At 37.0% G+C, this 16,365-nt stretch overlaps 1 long non-coding RNA gene across 1 annotated transcript in view; it reads left to right on the top strand.

The window, feature by feature from the left end:
- The first annotated feature begins 1,517 nt into the window (after positions 1–1,517).
- LOC147914760 (uncharacterized) overlaps positions 1,518–16,365 on the top strand; it is a 35,491-nt gene continuing 20,643 nt past the window's right edge. The window contains exons 1-2 of the long non-coding RNA XR_015554967.1: positions 1,518–3,490; positions 3,770–3,941. This is a non-coding gene — a long non-coding RNA (uncharacterized LOC147914760). The remainder of the gene's footprint in view (positions 3,491–3,769; positions 3,942–16,365) is intronic.

Genomic DNA, 16,365 nt, shown 5'->3' with positions numbered 1-16,365 from the left:
AATGTCCGAGCCTCAAAGACAAAGAGAAGATCTAGCAGCTGGAGAGAAAAAAAGACCACCTTCCTAGAAGGACAGCTACACTGTTAAATGACATTTTAATAGCAATAACGGAAGCCAAAAGACAGTGTAATAATACCTTCCAAATCCTGATAGAAAGTAACTGTCACCATAGAATTGTGTTTCCAGGCCTATAGCTCTAGCACCATTTGAAATCACCAAACTAGCCAGTACTAGTATTAAGGAACCATTTCTGCAAGATTTGGTGATTTATATTTAAGGTTTTTGTACATAGATAGTACTTTCTCTTTGTGGGAAAAGTTCCTGATTTTTTCACTGTTTTGTCTTTAACCCATATGCTCAATAATTTTTCTTTTTTTAAAGATTTTATTTATTTTATTTTTTCCCCCCAAAGCCCCAGTGGATAGTTGTGTGTCGTAGCTGCACATCCTTCTAGTTGCTGTATGTGGGACTCGGCCTCAGGATGAACGGAGAAGTGGTGCCTCGATGCGCACCCGGGATCCGAACCCGGGCCGCCAGCATCGCAGCGCGCGCACTTAACCACCAAGCCACAGGGCCGGCCCTCAATAATTTTTCCATTGCTTCTATTGCATCTGTTGTCTCTGATGGTCTGCAGTGTATATTCCTTTTATGCCTGTTGCTGAGGAGATATCACATGTTCTCTCATTTCTTTCAAAACGCTTTATTATTTCAAGCTTCTCTTTAATACTTAAAGCTCTCCTTTTACGTGCACTGCTTGGTGGTTTTGAATGAAGACAAATAGACTTGTTTGGGATGTTGAGATATATATGTGTAATCTCCACAAATGTGAGAGAATAGCAAAACACAACTTTAAAAGATAATACACACAAGCAATAGAGGTAACTGCCAGATTTTTCAATACGTGTGTGTTGATTTTGTGTATACCTATGGGGTTCAGATGGGTGCAGTTTTATGCATTCACCTAGTATTTCTTGTGGATACAATTGCACATCAGTCAGTTTGGAATTCATATTATGCTCAAATTGTTCCCTCGTATATCATGTGGGAACAAATTTTCCTTCTCAAAACAATTGTTATAGCAAAACTCTCTGTATTTTTCCTATACTGTAATGCCTTTTCATTTTCTTAATGGTGTCCTTTGAAGGGCAAAAGTTTTAAATTTTGATGAAATTTATTTTATCTTTTTTGAAAAATTAAGATTGTGGTCACAAAAAGTCTCTTCTGTGTCTCCTAGAGGTTTTGTATTTTTAATTCTTACATTTACGTCTATGACTCATTTCAAGTTAATTTTTTTGTATAATGTAAGATTATATATATTTTTTTTGCATATAGATATCCCGTGGCTCCAGCAGCATTTGTTAAAAAGATAATTCTTTCCCCTATTGAATTAACTTTGAGCCTTTGTCAAAAATAAATTGACTATGATGTTTGGGTTTGAACTCTTTGTTATATTTGATTGATCTATATATTTCTTCTTATATGAATAATACATTGTCTTGATTAATGTAGCTGTATAGCAATTTTTGAAATCAGGTAGTGTTACTACTTATTTTTTAAACAATTGTTTTGAGGGTCGGCCCCGTGGCTTAGCAGTTAAGTACGTGTGCTCTGCTGCTGGCGACCCGGGTTCGGATCCTGGGTGCGCACCGATGCACTGCTTTGTCAGGCCATGCTGTGGCAGCGTCCCATATAAAGTGGAGGAAGATGGGCACAGATGTTAGCCCAGGGCCAGTCTCCCTCAGCTAAAAGAGGAGGATTGGCATGGATGTTAGCTCAGGGCTGATCTTCCTCAAAAAATAACAAATAAACAATTGTTTTGGCTTTATATGCATTTCCACATAAATTTTGGCATCAGCTTGTTAATTTCTACAAAACAAATTGTAGTTGGATTTTGATAGGGATTGTATTGAATCTACATAGTAATTTGGGGAGAATTGACATCTTAATGAGTTTTACAGTCGGATATATCGTTTCGTTTATTTAGGTTTTAATTTCTTATACCACTCTTTTGCCTAGACTGCAGCTTCATGAGCAAAATAAATGTTATTGTTTTAAGCCACTAAGTTTTAGAGGTTAGTTACACAATAGTAGATAAGTGGAACACATTTTGGTACCTGGAAGTGAAGTGCTGCCATAACAAAAACCTAAAACATGGTTTTGGGATTGAGTGGAAAGTTAAAGTTGGATGGATCTTGAAAAGATTATTAAAGTCTAATGGTCCTTGGAAAGATTGTTAGTGGTAAACAAGCTATAATGCCTCAAGGTGGCTTGTCAGTGAGGGCTGAAAGGAAATTGAGGTTACTGTTATTGAAAGTTGGAAGAATGGGGACATTTATTATGTAATGGCAGAAAGTTAAGTAACACTATCACCTGTAGTAATGTGGAAAATAGAACTAAGGAGAAAATAGAACTAGAAAATTAAGGAGATTTCAAAGGAGAGTGGAGCTTCTTGGAGATGCCAGCTGGCTTCTTTTAGCTGCCTGTAGTAAAATGCAAGATGAAAGTGTTAAGCAAAAGAAATAACTTTATATATAACTGAGCCAGGACTTGCTGGAATCAAAGATAAAACGATTTCTCGTTCTAGTTTCTTCAGATGGCAGATGATGCTAAAATTATGAAAAGACTTTTGGACAAAGATCAGTTCCAGGACACTGTCAAGAAAATAGGGAATAAGGATGATGTCAAGGGTATACTGTACAGCTCTTTGCAGAGCCTCAGAAAGATTTGAGATGGTATATCAGACAGATACATATTTCTAAGGATCTTAAAGAGCATGCATTGCAAATTATCTCTGTTTAACAATAGGGCTTTTAAAAATATCAAGGATGTTTTCCTATAGTAGCCTTACAGGAAGCCAAAGATAGAGGGCTTATCTTGATGAATTTTGTGGGTGTGGCCTTTGTCTAATTCGATGAGACTATGATTCATAAGAGACTTACACAGTTTTAAGAGAAGTGTACTTGCAGAAACACTGCCAGCTTGGACTGAAAGGGACAGAGACAGTACAACTTGAATAGAGACCTTTGGACTTCTGAAGTATACTGGCAAGAAGCAGGCTGATAAAACTACTTAGCTGCAAACATCAGAAATTTTTTTGTGGAAAAGGATGACTAAGGGATTGGAACCGTGAGCCCAGACAGTAGAGCTAAGACCTATAGAGATGCTATGCTGCATTCCTAGGCAGCAGGCCTGAGTCAGGGAGCCATCAGTATGTGCCTGGCTGGATTTCAGAGTTGTTATGGACTGGTGACTCCTGTTTGCCTCTCTTTTACCCCCCTTTCAATGGAAAAGTCTATAATGATTATCTTATGCCTCTTCCACCATTGTATATTGGTGTGCAGAGGACATATAACTTGTCTTTAGTTCGTTAGGTCTTCAGATTGAGAATAGCTATACTTGAGGAGCTGTACTTGCTAAATAGCATCTGAAGAATTTCATACACACTTGGATGAGATTCTGGACTTTGAATCTATGACCCATGCCACAATAGGTGAGACTTTTGCAGAGGTGGGGTGGTCTTGGGAAGTGGAGAGTGTATTTTGCATGCAGAAGGAATATAAGCAATTTGAGACCAAAGGGTGTGTCTGCAGTTTCTTTGACTCCTTCTACACAGAGTGGAGTCTAATTGCTCTTACCTTGATATAGGTGAGCCTTAGTGACTTGCTTCTAATAAACAGAATGAGGTGGAAGTGATGTTGCATGCCTTCTAAGACTATGTCATAAAAATTGATATAGTTTCCAGCTGGTGCTATCTCTTTCCCTCTTTCAGGACACATGCCTTTGTTGCCTGGAGCTGCCATTTAAGAAGTCTGGCTACTGTAAAGCCTCCATGCTGGAGAGACCATGAAGAAAGACCATATAGAGATAGCGTATGATGCCTGAGGAGCCCCAGCTTTCCCAACCCCAGCCTTTTGGGTCTTCTTAGCCCAGGCACCAGATGTGTGAGTAAATGAACCAACCCCCTGCTTTCTAGCAGTCCCAGCCAAAGCTGTGTAGAAATAAGCTATCCCTGCTCAGATAGAATATTTATGATCAAAATATGTTGTTTTAAGCCACTAAAAGTTTTGAGGTGATTTGTTACACAGTATTAGATAACTGGAACAGTTTGTGTTTATGTGTCTTATTTTCCTCACTGCTACATTTACTGTTGAGAGCTAGAACCCTGTTTTGCACTATTTTTTTTTAAATGGATATGGCCCAAAATAGTGCTTTTCGCATAGGGGGTACTCAATAAATCCAGTTGGTGCTACTGAATGGATTGGAGCACAACCTAGACTACATGCACCTGGCTCTTTTAAAGCAGCTTCATTCTAGCAGTATAGTTGGATCACTTCATGTTTCCTCTTTGAGCCTCTGTTCTTGTTGCCTTGTTTTCCTTAGTTACTTTCTTCTGACTTTGGCTCTAGTCATGACTCTAGTGTCTCTTGCACTTTATCTTGACTTTGACTCCTTAACCTAACTTTTGCCTCCTAGCCTGATGTTGATGAAATTATTAAAATAAATTGAGCTATATGTAAGTTTTGTAGGTTGAGTCACTCTATCCCTTGGAATAGTGCCTAGTACGTAGTAAACAATCAGTAATCATTTGTTGATTGACCTTAACTCTGGAAAGACACTGAAGTAACTTATACACACTGCCTCTTTTAATCCTCACAACATTATGAGGATTACCCCCATTTTATAGATAAGGAAATTGAAGTTTAAATTGGTGAAGTGACTTTCCCAAGGTGGTATAGTCAATAGTGGAGGCAGGATTCAAGTCAAAGATCTGTCTGACTCAGAAGCCTCTGCTCTTTTATTTATTTATTTTTTTTATTTTTTTATTTTATTTTCTTTTTTAAGATTTTTATTTTTTTTCCCCCAAAGCCCCAGTACATAGTTGTATGTCATAGCTGCATGTCCTTCTAGTTGCTGAATGTGGGACTCGGCCTCAGCATGGCCGGAGAAGCGGTGCCTCGGTGCGTGCCCGGGATCCGAACCCTGGCCGCCAGCAGCGGAGTGCACGCACTTAACCGCTAAGCCACGGGGCCGACCCAGCCTCTGCTCTTAATGACTGTGCTTTACCTTGTTTTGATGTTAACATAGGTTTCTAGTAGTTGATCTTGGTATTATTCATTGACTTTATCCACACCGTTTATTTGATTTGCTATTTAGCCATTGCTCTGGCACTGATTCCTCACTTGCACCTGATTAGTATGTTGCTACATTCTATCCTGTGACTCATATTTGGAGGTCTGTGGAAAGAATCTACTGTTAAAAGTGTAATTATGCACATAAAATTCAGAACTAAGAACACCTATTTCAGAAACACAGGAAATAACAGTGGGTTGTCTTCATGGAAAATATATGTAATCTAATATACACTGGAGCTATTGAACTGTTTCCATGCTTGAAAAAGTTAAGACCTATAAGAATGAATGGAGAAGACTTATGGCAATTCTTTCTGATGTTAGATTTCACAGTTTTAGAGTTAGACATTTTAAGTCTTGCTGATATATTAGTAAATGTTTGGTTTTTTTTTTCTGTTAAGATGAAATCACTTGCTCACATTAAGAATCTGTTTTTCTAGGTCAAATACCATATGATTTCCTTCATTAAGTAGTAGATAATAACAACAATAAACAAACACATAGGGACAGAGATTGGATTGGTGGTTACCAGAGGGGAAGGGGGGAGGGAGGAGGGTGAAAGGGATAATTCGGTACATGTGTGTGGTGATGGGTTGTAATTAGTATTTTGGTGGTGAACATGATGTAATCTATGCAAAAATAGAAGTATAATGATGTACACCTGAAATTTTTGCAATGTTATAAACCAGTGTTACTGCAATAAACAAAAAATAAAAAAAAAAAAAGAATCTGTTTTTCTGTTACGTTTTGGCATAGTAGTTAACTGTTGGCTTCTCTTTTTTTTTTTTTTTTTTTTTTTTATTTATTCATTTTTTTCCCCCCAAAGCCCCAGTAGATAGCTGTATGTCATAGGTTCACATCCCTCTAGTTGCTGCACGTGGGACTCGGCCTCGCGTTGGACGGAGAAGCGGTGCCCTGGGGTGCGCCCGGGATCCGAACCCGGGCCCCCAGCATCAGAGCGCGCGCACTTAACCGCTAAGCCACGGAGCCGGCCCTGGCTTCTCTTGGCCATTTGGTTCTCGGCCAGATTATTTGGTTCTCAGTAATACTTTTGGTGTCACTAAGCATGTTGTATGTGAACAATATTTGCCACTCATCTGTTGTTTTAAGGATTTTTATTGATATGTTATTTATGAGTTAGATAGGTGAATGTATAAAAATTGAGAGAAATTGATTAGACCAAAAGAACACTTAGAAACATTTGAAAAATCAAAGTACAGTGAGTGCAAAAATATCCTTTTCCTCTCATAACCTAATTATACTGAAACTTTATTATGTTTGATATTAGTCAAATCTAATCTGTCTTTAGTAACTGATAATGGGGAACTACTTCATTTTAGATTAGATCTGATCCGAGGGTCATTATTTTCCTGAGCTGCTTTTACTTGGAAATAACTTTATCTGGCTTTACAGAAAGTGGCCACGTCCCCCCGGCCCCCCAAAAAAATTACTACATGGTATTTCCTAAATTATTTCATAATGGCTCTGAGTAACAATTTTTTTGTTCAATACCCATGAAGGTGACATATTTCAGTATATCTCTTAATCTAGAGGTCTTTACTGAATTTCACTGCAATATGTAGAATAGTTTTTGATATGTTGTGTACAATGCCTAGAGTACAGTGTATCTCACAGTGGTACTTACTAAATTTTTGTTGAAGGAATGACTCAAGTGATAAATGGTACAATAATATTTTAAGTTGCAATGGCAAGATGAGTTTCTGCCTTCAGGGACCACCACTTTTTTTCCATAAATAGAGAACTCAGCGCCTTTCTGGTTAGTTGATATGTTCTAATCCTCCTGGTTAAACTTGAAGAAAAAGTTTGGTAATAGTTATTAATATTAGGACTCACTTTTTGGGTGGATTTGGTCATCCTACAATGACTGGAATGACATGGATATGGAGATTTTTTAAGATGGATTAGATTTGTTTTTATTTACCATTTTGTCTGACTGATAACAGGAATAGTTTATGTAGAGTTAGACAAACCATCCAACATTCAAGGCCTTATGTAGCCAACAATGCCTTGCTTACTGTCACACCAAACCTACTCCCCTCTTAGCCCATTACCATTAGCACCAATAACCAATATATGCTGTACACATCATATGTCATTTTTGGCTAATCACCCGTAATATTATTGGTTTGGGGTGAGTCTTTGTAGCCCAAGAGAGGGAGTATTGAGTTCCAACCCTATGGTTGGAACCCATAATGTAGCAGAAAGAAACTAGACTTTTCCATTTAAAGCCAAGAGATTCTAAGTTCTAATAGATCTATTATTAAATTCTCTTTAGGGGCACTAATCTTCATATTTTTATAACATGAAATAAAAAGGTGATTTTATTATAAATCTTTTCCATGGTAAAATGGCTGATGAAATGATGGTATTGAACTGAGACTTAGAGTTGCAGAGCTGTTTACAAATAACGGTGTGGTGGAGGTAGGGGTGCTATTTCAGAATCGCTATAACATTGTATTTATAGCTATAAGGTCATATTTATCTTTTTTTCTCCTTTGTATTGCAATGAGGTTAATGTTTTTAGTCAGTTCCACACGTTTTCAGACAGCCATTTAAATTTCAGGTCACTGGGATGGCTACATGTATTTTTGAACATGTAGCCTGAACATAGTAAAAAAACCTGCAGGGTGAAGAAAGTATGGGAAGTGTTTGCTAGAATTCTTAATCTATAAATTCCCCTTTTGCTCTTCCTATAAGTACTTAATTATTTTTAGAGAACCTACTAGGTGCAAATACCTAGAGGCTATGGGAGATACAAATTTGTTGAGATAGCCCCTTTGTCAATGAGTTTTTAATCAAATAGAAGATTCATTCATTCCTTCACCTACTGAGTGCAGGCATTGTGAAAGCAAGGATCATACGTTAGAAGAAAACAAGATTGATCTCTAGTCACATAAAACACATAGTCTAATAGTAGCTACCAAATAAAGAAAATACAGAATATCGTGATTGAATTATTTATAGAAATAGAATTAACATGTATCACTTTTGGCTGGGATGCTCTGGTAAGGCTTCCTGGAAGTTATGCTTCTAAATATTATCAGTCACTATATGAAATAAATGCTCAAAGTCTTCATTTTTGAACAGAATGATAAGAGGAGCAGAAACCAAACATAGTATTGTAGATTGCAAAAATAGTGATTCTCTCCCCTGCCGTATATTCACAGCTGGTACAATATGATGTTGCAATTAAGAGGTGGAATCTCTTTCTTCACTGCTGGAATTTGATTATCATGACTTGATTTTGCCTATAAAATCTAGCAGATGTGACATTGTGTCAGTTCTGAGCCTAGGCCTCAAGAGGACTTGGATACTTCTGCTTTGTTTTTTAGAAGGCTGCTCAGCTGCAGTGAATAAGCCTGGGCAAGCCAGCTGAAGCATGAGAGACCACATAGAAGAAAGATGAGCCATCCCAGCTGAGGCCATCTTGGGTCTCACCCAGCCAATTCACTGACCTCATGCGTTAGTGAGCTCAGCAGTAACCATGAGAACCACCCACCTGGGCCCAGTTCAAATTGAAAACCCACCAAATTGTGAGCTAAATGGATATTTGTGGATTTAAGCTCATACGTTTTGGGTGGTTTGATTCATAGCAATAATTAGCTGATATGCCAGTTAGTCAAAATCTTCTTAATGCTTTAGAATTGGGGGTGCATAGCAGGGTCAATAAGTGAAAGTGCACGTAGGAAAGAATGTTTTAATTACTGAGCCCTTAGTAATATTTGTATGGTATACATATTTTTTGAAATTTTTTTAGCAAGCCAATTTTATTTCCTATGGTGAATTCCTATAGCAAATTTCCTATGGCAAAAGTGGAGTTAGGATTTAGAATATGCATGGATTATATTGCTTTCCAAAAAATTTGTGTCAAATTAATTGGAGATAGGTATCCATTTTAACTAAAACAATGTGTTGTAATTTTTTAATGTCTTTTTTTGTTTGTATGTTAGTTTTGTTTTGATTTTGGGAGGGCCACTTCACAAAGTATATAATAATATTAAGGTTTTCTTCAGTTTGTGTGTTGGGGTCACTTGCAAGGATAATTTGTGGTCAGAAATGTGAATCGCCAGAGGAAATCAGTGAGACCCTTGCTTTACTGTAGTTAAAGAAGTAATATAGTGAGGAAGAAAGAATGTGAGATTTGGAGTCCAAACAATGTATCTGCTCAGAAAGTATAATTTCCTTAGTTTTTTTAGACGGTTATTTTTTCTCTTCTCACTTTTTTCTCACTTCCCCCAAAGTAAGAGATAATGTTTAAAATTCAGCTACTTAATGATTCTTTTTATAATAAGTTTAAAGCCACATAAAAGGAAATCTGATGTTATCTGAATGAACTATATTTTTAAATTAATGTAACATGAGTTGTCATTTCATCAACAAAAGTGCCCCTTTACATTCTTAAACGTATCTTTAATTTATAGAAAGCATTTCAGATTTTCTTAAAATTTCTGTATTTCTCCTTGGAAAAATTATTTTTCTTTGGAATTTTCACTAGATTTACATCTCTCTTATTCTTCATTCCAACTGGACTTTGAGCTTCTCATGGGTCATGTCCTTCCTTTTTTAAAAATAGCTTACATAGGACCTACCATAGTCCTGGGGACATACAAACATATCAATACCTGATCATCATCTTATCAGGGAATATGATGACAATGTTATATTTCCATTTTGCTGAGGGGAATCAGTATTACTGAGGACAGAGAATTTTATCACATGATTCATTTCACAGGGCTTGGGGTATGGAGGGATGTAGAGGTGGCAGTCAGTTCAGTGATTATTAACGTTTTCTGATTTGTGTTTAGCTTAACTTAGGATGGCTTTTTAAAAAAGGCCACTCTGGGGGCTGGCCTGGTAGGGTAGTGGTTAAGTTCGCGTGCTCCGCTTCGGCGGCCTGGGGTTTGAAGGTTTGGATCCCGGGCACTGACTGACGCACCACTTGTTGAGCCATGCAGTGGTGGTGTCCCATATAAAGTAGAGGAAGATGGGCACGGATGTTAGCCCAGGGCCAGTCTTCCTCAGCAAAAAGAGGAGGATTGGCAACAGATGTTAGCTCAGGGCTAATCCTCCTTACATACACATACACACACAAAAGGCCACTCTGTCAGGTTCCTCTCCACAGTTAAACATCCTTTTTTTTTTAATTGAAGTATAATTGACATTTTACTTCAGGTGTTTCAGGTGTATATCATAGTGATTCAATATTTGTGTACATTATGAAATGATCACCATAAGTCTAGTTACCATCTATCACCATACAAAGTTATTATAATATAATTGACTATACTCCCTATGCTGTACATTACATCCCCATGACTTATTTATTTTGTAACTGAAAGTTTGTACCTCTTAATCCTCTTCACCTATTTCACCTGCCCTCCAGCCTCCCTCCCCTCTGGCAACCATCAGCTTGTTGTCTCTATCTATAAGTCTGTTCCTTTTTTGTTTTGGTGGTTTGTTGCGTTTTTTAGGTTCCACTATAAGTGAAGTTGTAAAGGAATTATCTTTCTCTGTCTGACTTATTTCACTTAGCATAATACCCTCTAGGTCCATCCATGTTGTCACAAATGGCAAGATTTCCTTCTTTTTTATGGCTGCATAGTATTTCTTTATGTATATATACACCACATCTTCTTTATCTGTTCAACTTTCGATGGACTCTTAGTTGCTTCCATGTCTTGGCTGTTGTACATAATGTTGTAGTGAACATAGGGGTGCATATATCTTTTTGAATTACTATTTTGGTTTCCTTCAAATAAATACCCAGAAGTGGAATTGCTGGATCATGTGATAGTTCTATTTTTAATTTTTTGAGGAACCTCCATATTGTTTTCCATAGTGGCTGCACCAATTTACATTTCCACCAACAATGCACGAGGGTTTTCTTTTCTCCACATCCTCACCAACGCTTGTTATTTTTTGTCTGTTTGATGATAGCCATTCTAACAGGTATGAAGTGATATCTCATTGTGGTTTATTTAAAAACAAATTTTTTCATTGAGGTAATATTGGTTTATAACATTATGTAAATTTCAGATGTATATCATTATATGTTGATTTCTGTGTTGACTACATCATGTTAACCACTCAAAGACTAATAACCCTCCATCACCATACACATGGTGCCCTGTCACCTCTTTCGCTCTCCTCGCTGCCCCTTTCCCCTCTGGTAACCACCAATCTAATCTCTGGATCTGTGTGTTTGTTTATTGTTATTGTTGTTTTATCTTCTACTTATGAGTGAGATCATACAGTATTTGACTTTCTCTGTTTGATTTATTTCATTTAGCATAATACCCTCAAGATCCATCCACGTTGTCCGTGGCAAGATTTTTTTTTTTTTATAGTTGAGTAGTATTCCATTGTGTATATATACCACATCTTCTTTATCCATTCATCCCTTCCGCACCCCCCCCAAAGACCCAGTAGATAGTTGTATGTCATAGCTGCACATCCTTCTAGTTGCTGTCTGTGGGACACGGCCTCAGCATGGCCGGAGAAGCAGTGCGGAAGCACCTGGGATCTGAAGCCGGGCTGCCAGTAGGGGAGTGCGCGCACTTAACCGCTAAGCCACGGGGCCGGCCCTATCCATTCATCCCTTGATGGGCACTTAGGTTGTTTCCAAGTCTTGGCTATTGTGAATAATGCTGCAATGAATATTGGGGTGCATATATCTTGATGCATTCATGTTTTCATGTTCTTTGGATAAATACCCAGCAGTGGAATAGCTGGATCATATGATAGTTCTATTCTTAATTTTCTGTGGAATCCCCATACTGTTTTCCATAGTGGATGCACCAGTTTACATTTCCACCAGCAATGTATGAGAGTTCCCTTTTCTCCACATCCTCTCCAACACTTGTTATTTCTTGTTTTGTTAATTACAGCCATTCTGATGGGTGTGAGGTGATATCTCATTGTAATTTTGATTTGCATTTCCCTAATAAGTAGTGATGTTGAACATCTTGTCATGTGCCTGTTGGCCACCTGAATATTTTCTTTGGAAAAATGTCTGTTCAGGTCTTTTGCCCATTTTTTAATTGGGTTGTTTGTTTCTTTGTTGTTGAGATGTATGAGTTCTTTATATATTTTGGATATTAACCCGTTGTCAGATATATGGTTTGTAAATATTTTCTCCCAATTGTTAGCTTGTCTTTTAGTTTTGTTAATGGTTTCCTTTGCTGTGCAGAAGGTTTTTAGTTTGATGTAGTCCCATTTGTTTATTTTTTCTTTTGTTTTCTTTATCTGGTCAGACATGGTGTTTGAAAATATGCTGCTAAGACTGATGTTGAAGAGTGTACTGCCTGTGTTTTCTTCTAGAGGTTTTATGATTTCAGATCTTACATTCAAATCTTTACTCCATTTTGAGTTAATTTTTGTGTATGGTGTAAGGTAAGGGTCTACTTTCATTCTTTTGCATGTGGTTGTCCAGTTTTCCCAACACCATTTACTGAAGAGACTTTCCTTTTTCCACTGTATGTTCTTGGCTCCCTTGTCGAAAATTAGCTGTCCGTAGATGTTTGGGTTTATTTCTGGGCTCTTGATTCTGTTCCATTGATCTGTGTGTCTGTTTTTGTGCCAGTACCATGCTGTTTTCATTACTATGGCTTTGTAGTATATTTTGAAATCAGGGAGTGTGATACCTTCAGCTTCGTTCTTTTTTTTCAGCATTTCTTTGGCTATTCGGGGTCTTTTGTTGTTCCATACAATTTTTAGGATTCTTTGTTCTATTTCTGTGAAAAATGTTGTTGCAACTTTGATAGGGATTGCATTGAATCCATAGGTTGCTTTAGGAAGTATGGACGTTTTAACTATGTTAATTCTTCCAATCCAAGAGCACAGAATGTCTTTCCATTTCTTTGTGTTTTATTCTGTATCTTTCAACAACGTTTTATAGTTTTCAGTGTATAGGTCTTTCACCTCTTGGGTTAAATTTGTTCCTAGGTACTTTATTTTTTTTGTTACAGTTGTAAATGAGATTGTATTCTTGATTTCTCTTTCTGTTACTTCATTATTAGTGTATAGAAATGCAACTGATTTTTGTATGTTGATTTTGTATCCTGCAAATTTACTGTATTCATTTAGTATTTTTAATAGTTTTTGGTAGATTCTTTAGGGTTTTCTGTATATAAAATCATGTCATCTGCAAATAGTGATGGTTTTGCTTCTTCCTTTCCTGTTTGGATTCCTTTTATTTCTTCTTCATGCCTGATTGCTCTGGCAAGGACTTCCAATGCTATGTTAAATAAGAGTGGTGAAAGTGGGCATCCTTGTCTGGTTCCTGTTCTTAAAGGGATAGCTTTCAGTTTTTCACTGTTAAGTATGATATTAGCTGTGGGTTTTTCATAAATGTCCTTTATTATGTTTTGGTACTTTCCTTCCATACCCATATTATTCAGAGTTTTTATCATAAATGGATGCTGTCTCTTTTTGAATGCTTTCTCTGCATCTATTGAGATGATCCTGTAATTTTTATTCTTCATTTTGTTAATGTGGTGTATCATGTTGATTGATTTGCGGATTTTGAACCATCCCTGCATCCCTGGAATAAATTCTGCTTGATCGTGGTGTATGATCTTTCTAATATCTTGTATTCGATTTGCTAGTATTTTGTTGAGGATTTTTCGTATCTATGTTCATCAGTGATATTGGCCTATAATTTTCTTTTTTTTGTGTTGTCCTTGTCTGGTTTTGGTATCAGCATATTGTTGGCCTCATAGAATGAGTTAGGAAGCTTCCCCTCCTTTTCAATTTTTTGGAAGAGTTTGAGAAGGATAGTATTAAGTCTTCTTTGAATGTTTGGTAGAATTCACCAGGGAAGCTGTCTGGTCTTGGACTTTCATTTTTTGGGAGGTTTTTGATTACTGTTTCAATCTCCTTACTGGTGATTGGTCTATCCAAATTCTCTATTTCTTCTTGGTTCAGTTTTTGAAGGTTCTGTGAGTCTAAGAATTTATCCATTTCTTCTAGATTATCCAATTTGTTGGCGTATAGCTTCATAATATTCTCTTATAATACTTTGTATTTCTGTGGTGTCTGTTGTAATTTCTCCTCTTTCGTTTCTGATTTTATTTATTTGAGCCTTCTCTCTTTTTTCTTGGTGAGTCTAGCTAAAGGTTTGACAATTTTGTTTATCTTTTCAAAGAACCAGCTCTTGGTTTCATTGATTAAAAAAAATTTTTTTTTAGTCTTTATTTCATTTATTTCTGCTCTGATTTTTATTACTTCCTTCCTTCTACTGATTTTGGGCTTTGTTTGCTGTGGTTTTTGGATGGAATGTTCTGTATATATCTACTAAGTCCATCTGGTCTAATGTGTCACTTAAGGCCAATGTTTCCTTATTGATCTTCTTTTTGGACGATCTATCCATTGGTGTAAGTGGAGTGTTCAAGTCTCCTACTATTGTTTTGTTACTGTCTATTTCTCCTTTTACGTCTGTTAATAATTGCTTTATATATTTAGGTGCTCCTATGTTGGGTGCATAGATATTTACAAGTGTTATGTTCTCTTGTTGGATTGTTCCCTTTATCATTATGTAGTGCCCTTCTTTGTCTTTTGTTACAGTCTTTGTTTTAAAGTCTATTTTGTCTGATGTAAGTATTGCTACCCCACCTTTCTTTTCATTGCCATTTGCATGGAGTATCCTTTTCCAGCCCTTCACTTTCAGATTGTGAATGTCTTTGGGTTTGAAGTGTGTCTCTTGTATGTAGCATATATATGGGTCTTGCTTTTTTTTAATCCAGTCAGCCACCCTATGTCTTTTGATTGGAGCATTTAGTCCATTGATGTTTAAAGTAGCTATTGATAAGTATGTACTTACTGCCATTTTGTTACCTTTTTTCTGGTGGTTTTCTAGTTCTTCTGTGTTCCTTTGTTATTCTCTTGCTCTCTTCCCTTGTGGTTTGATAGCTTTCTTTAGTATTATGTTTGGGTTTCTTTCTCTTAATTTTTTGTGTATTTATTATAGGTTACTGGTTTGTGATAACTATGAGGTTCATATATAATAACCTATGTAAATAGTGGTCTATATTAAGTTGATGGTCTCTTAAATTTGACCTCTTGCTGAAAGCCCTACACTTTTACTTCCCTCCCCCCACATTTTATCTTTTTGTTATCATATTTAACCTATTTTGTGTGTGTGTGTATCCGCTAAGCTCTTATCATAGAAATAGACAATTTTAGTGCTTTTGTCTTTTGACCTTCATATTAGCTTCATAGGTGGTTGATCTGCTACCTTTGCTCTGTATTTGCCTTTAGCAGTGATTTGTTTTGATAATTTGCTTATTCCTATTTGTGGTCTTTTCTTTTCCACTTAATTAAGTCCCTTTAATATGTCTTCTAAGGATGGTTTAATGGTGATAAACTCCTTTAGTTTTTCTTTTCTGGAAAACTCTTTCTCTCTCCTTCTGTTCTGAATGGTAACCTTGCTGGGTAGAGTATTCTGGGCTGTAGGTTTTTTCCTTTCTGCACTTTAAATATATCATGCCGCTCCCTTCTAGCTTGTAAGGTTTCTGCTGAGAAGTCAGCTGATAGCCTTGTGAGGTTTCCTTTGTATGTAACTTGTTGCCTTTCTCTTGCAGCTTGTAGGATTCTCTCTTTATCTTTAATTCTTGACATTTTAGTTATAATGTGTGGTGGGGGACCAGAATTGGCCACCCCAAAATGTGTCTCTTTGGCATAAAGATTATTTTGGACTGGTTACTTTTAAAAAACTGCAGACATGGGAAAAGCTCTGAAAACCAAGTAGAAGTTACCCCTTGTAAGAGACAATTACATTTGTAGGGGAAATCTCCATTTGTAAAGATGTCTCCCTCTTCCCTGTCCTCCTCCCAGGAAGAGGGGATAAGACCTTATCTCTAGAAACTCTTATCAATGTGGGAGGCAAGGACTTAAATCTGCGTAATAACCTTACTCTTGTTTACTGTCCTTTTCTTGCAGTCTTCCATAACTAACTCCCTCCACCCCCAGCATCATCCTTTGTCTTTAGCTGAAGATGGTATTTAAGATGACAACCTCAGCCACCTTTGTTTGATTTTCTCCTGTTATTCTGTCTCATGTCAATTTAATTCATAGACCAACCAGAAGGACCTAGAGTGGGTAGAGGAATTCTCTTCCTCCCCTACAATGTCTTGGTGTAGGCCTCTTTGCATTCATCTTGTTTAGTGCCCTCTGTGCTTCCTGTACCTGGATGTCTGTTTCCTTCCTTAGGTTAGGT

This window comes from Ceratotherium simum, chromosome 17, assembly GCF_057802395.1.
Source record: "Ceratotherium simum simum isolate JZ-2026a chromosome 17, ASM5780239v1, whole genome shotgun sequence".
NCBI classification, from domain to species: Eukaryota; Metazoa; Chordata; class Mammalia; order Perissodactyla; family Rhinocerotidae; genus Ceratotherium; species Ceratotherium simum.
This window is presented reverse-complemented; position numbering and strand designations above follow the sequence as displayed.